This window comes from Canis lupus, chromosome 16, assembly GCF_011100685.1.
Source record: "Canis lupus familiaris isolate Mischka breed German Shepherd chromosome 16, alternate assembly UU_Cfam_GSD_1.0, whole genome shotgun sequence".
NCBI classification, from domain to species: Eukaryota; Metazoa; Chordata; class Mammalia; order Carnivora; family Canidae; genus Canis; species Canis lupus.
Genome location: NC_049237.1, coordinates 28,442,299 through 28,446,184, shown reverse-complemented (window position 1 = coordinate 28,446,184; position 3,886 = coordinate 28,442,299). Strand labels below are relative to the sequence as shown.

Here is a 3,886-nt window from a genome sequence, read left to right as displayed (position 1 = left end):
ATTTGCTATAGCCATTAATGCTTATAGCCCACATTATTCACTGAAGGCAGAAGAAAGCCAGCCAGCCATCAACAAATGAATGGATAAACAAAATGGAGTACAATCGCACATTGGAATAGTTTTATTCAGCAGTAAAAAGGAAACTACTGTAACCTGAAACAATATGGTTGAATCTCAAAAAAAAAAAAAAAAATTAGGCCAAATTAAATTAAAGAAGCAAAGCATAAAAGAGTAAATGTTTACTTAATGGTCCCATTAACATGATATTTCTAGTGAGGGAAAATCTATAGAAATAAAGTAGATCAGTGGTTGACTGGGACTACAGGTGGCTGTGGAGGCTGACTTTAAATGGGCACCAGGAGACCTTGGGGGTGATGAAAGTGTTCTAAAACCTCCTGGGGGTGATGAAAACGTTCTAAAACTAAACATAAGGATGATTGTACAACTGTATAAGTTTACTGAACTCATTCAACTATACACTTAAAATGGATGAATTTTATGGTATGTAAATTATGCCTCAATAAATCTGTTTTATTTTTTTATTTTTCTTAAAGACTTTATTTATTTATTTGAGAAAGAGTGAACACAAAGCAGGGGAGGCAGAGGGAGAGGGAGAAACAGACTCCTTGCTGAGCAGGCAGCCTGACACGGGGCTCAATCCCAGGACCCTAAGATCATGACCTGAGCCGAAGGCAGGCACTTAACCGACTGAGCCACCCAGGCACCCCAATAAATCTGTTTTTAAAAATCAATAGTATCAGTTATCCTTCCCAACACTTACTGTATTCCCCAAAGAGCTTTGTTCTGAAATTCTGAAAGTGAGCAGGGAGGGGTTGCGAGGGTGAGGAAGGCAAAATGAAAAAGATCACATTGTACCCTCTAGAACTTAATGACCCCCAGAAGGAAGAACTGCAGGCTTTGGGGGCTGCCCCATCAGGAGACATCAAGAAGACATTCGGCCGAGCCAGAGTTCCTCTTCCCACAATGGGAATGGAGGGCAGCATTGCCCCCACGAAACACTCAGATGACGTTTCTCCAGCTCTCCTTGGGACATGAGAACACTGGTGCAAAGTGAAGTCAGCCCCAGGGAGAGGGACAGCACTTCTCCTCATTCTCTCACTGACAATTTGCAAGCTGAAGAGGAAGGAAGAGAGGAGTCTTTATCATAAAGTAAAAAGGGAAAAGAGGGGAGCCAAATGTGTATGAGTGTGTAAATGTCTGTGTGTGGTGCATGAGCACACAGCTAAACCCATCTATAGAAACAGACTCCTTTGTGTATGTGACATAAAATACAAAGTTTCATCGCAATGATATTACATATCGTTAATTATAGAGAAATGAGAAGATGGCAACACACTCAAATGCTATTCTAAGTTGTTCGTTTTTAACTAGGAAGTTAACGTTACTTTAAAAACACTTCCCTTTTTACTTGGCCCACGTGCAAATTCAAGCTTTTGTGTAATGAAATTATGCTAATGCAAATAAGATTTTTTATGGATAAAAAGAGCCTAGAATGTTAATTTCAAAATCAGTACTGTCACTGAAAGAACGGACATTCTAGAAAACAAGGAAACAAATTACAAACACGATCATTAGGTTAGAACAAAAACTTTCACCAGTTTCATGAGTCTGGAAATTCATGTTCTCTAACACAACCAGAGGCGTGTGATTGCTATTGTCACTGTTGAGTGTGCAAGAAGATGAGGAGGGCCAAGGAGGCAGAAGTAAACTTTGTGTGGAGGAAAAACCTAAGTAACACAGGTCCCCAAAGATACTTTTCTGCTTGTATTTCCAGAGTGGCCAGTTCCATAATCAGATTAGGCAAAAATTTCTAGAATTTCTACTTTCCCATAATGCTTTACAGTCATAACAAACGATGTGATTCGTTTGTATGGAAAAGTTCATTGAAAGCAAATGTAGAAACTATGTTTGACTCTGCTGTTCACTGGCGGTCAAGCTATGCATCTATTGGTTTATGCATATGTAAGATACAAAGAATAATTCTTACCTCTCAGGATTGTCTTGAGAATTAAACGGTGCCAAGGCCAGGAAAGGGTGAATCTTTCTTCATCGCATTGCACATCACTGCTCACCTTCCTGCAGGCACTCCTGCACGTGTGTACGCATGCACTGCACAGGTCTTACCCTGAGAAGCTTTCCCAACATTTCTCATGCAGAAATAGAAAGGGACCATTTAAAAAAAAAAAAAAACACATGCAAGATTAACACTATAAAGGGCATTTCTGCTCCCAGAAAAGAAGAGCTGGTTACTGGAAGCAGCTTATTCTTTGCTCTACCTGTTCTGATAGGAACAGGATTACGGGATGCCAGAGCACCCAAATCTAGCTAGAAATCTGCTGAGTGAAAGGCGGCGCCTGATAAATGTGAATGATTATGAGGTCAAGGCTGTATATTCAAACCCTATGAGGAGATTTATCCTGGCAATGATCTTCCTCCTGGCCCTGACCCATGCTTACATGTGTCCCATCAGATGGAGAAGCTATGTCTGGGGTTGGGAGGAGAATCAACTAAATGCAGTCTGTTCCCATCATCAAGGAAGGAGAAAAAAAAAAACTCAAAACATTGGTCCTATTGACAGTAAGACCAGATGTCCTTTTCAAATATCAGTATCTGACAGGGGCTGCAACAAAGCAGGACTCTGGAATAGAACTGTATTCCTTAGAGAAAACATTCAGCTGCTCTAATAAAAGTCAAAGTAATGGTGGCTTAAGCATGATAGTTCATTTCCTCCGCATGTAAGAATTGAAGTGTAAATAATCCGGGACAGTAAGGCAGAGCCACAATATCAGGGCTCTAGGTTCCTTCAAGCCCTTCCTTGAGCCCCTCACAGACTCAACATGTGGTTTCCATTTTGTAATTTAAGCTGGCTACTGGAGCTCCACCATTCTGTGTACATTCCAGCCAGAAGAAAGCAGAAAGAGCAAGGCAAGGCACCACTTTTTCCTTATGCTTAAAGGTGTAACTGGAAAGTTGTACACAATCCTGGAGTGCACATCCCAATGACTAGAACCAAGTAGTAAGGAAATTCAATACCTAGCTGCAAGGGAAGCTGGGAGATGTAGTCATATTTTGAGTGGCCATATGCATAGCACAATTGGGGGGCATATATTGGTTTCCTTGGGCTGCCATCACACAGTACCACAAACTGAGTGATTTAAACAACAGAGATTTATTTTCTCACAGTTCAAGAAACCATAAATCCAAAATAAAGGCATCAGCCCAACTGAGGCTCTGAGGGAGAGACCCTCCCTGCCCTCTTCCCTAGCTTCTGGTGGCCGTTGACAATCCTTAGTGTTCTCACCTTGCGACTGAATCATTCCAATTTCTGACACCACTGTCAGATGGCCTCTGGGTCTCAGGATCCAACCTTCCTTTCTTTTCCTCTTATAAAGACACCAACCATCAGGATGACTGGGTGGCTCAGTGGTTGAGCGTCTGCCTTCGGCTCAGGTCCTGATCCTGGGGTCCTGGGATCAAGTTCCACATTGGGCTCCTCACAGGAAGCCTGCTTCTCCCTCTGCCTACGTCTCTGCCTTTTCTGTGTGTCTCTCGTGAATAAATAAATAAAATCTTAAAAAAAAAAAAGAGAGAGAGAGAGAGAGACCAGTCATCTTCAACAGGAAATCATACTGCTAAGACACTATTTCCACACAGGGTCACATTCACAGCTACCAAGAGTTAGGACTTGGACATATCTTTCCAAAGGATACAATTCAATGCACCAGACAAGGCTACCACTAAAGGGAGAGGAGATTGGATGTTAGTGAACAATAGCGCACCTGCCACAGTACACCAGGAAACTGCACCAGGGGGCATCCGCTGTGACACCACAAATCATTTCCTGGTCTAGTCTGTCTGGAAATGA

General features: G+C 42.0%; 1 long non-coding RNA gene across 1 annotated transcript; it reads right to left on the bottom strand.

Annotated features, from left to right (window-relative positions):
- Nucleotides 1–642: 642 nt before the first annotated feature.
- Nucleotides 643–3,509, bottom strand: LOC119869621. The gene is made up of 3 exons (XR_005371466.1): nt 3,323–3,509; nt 2,009–2,168; nt 643–1,134 (listed from the first exon to the last, which is right to left on the bottom strand). It is a non-coding gene; the product is annotated as an uncharacterized LOC119869621 (long non-coding RNA).
- Nucleotides 3,510–3,886: the final 377 nt, after the last annotated feature.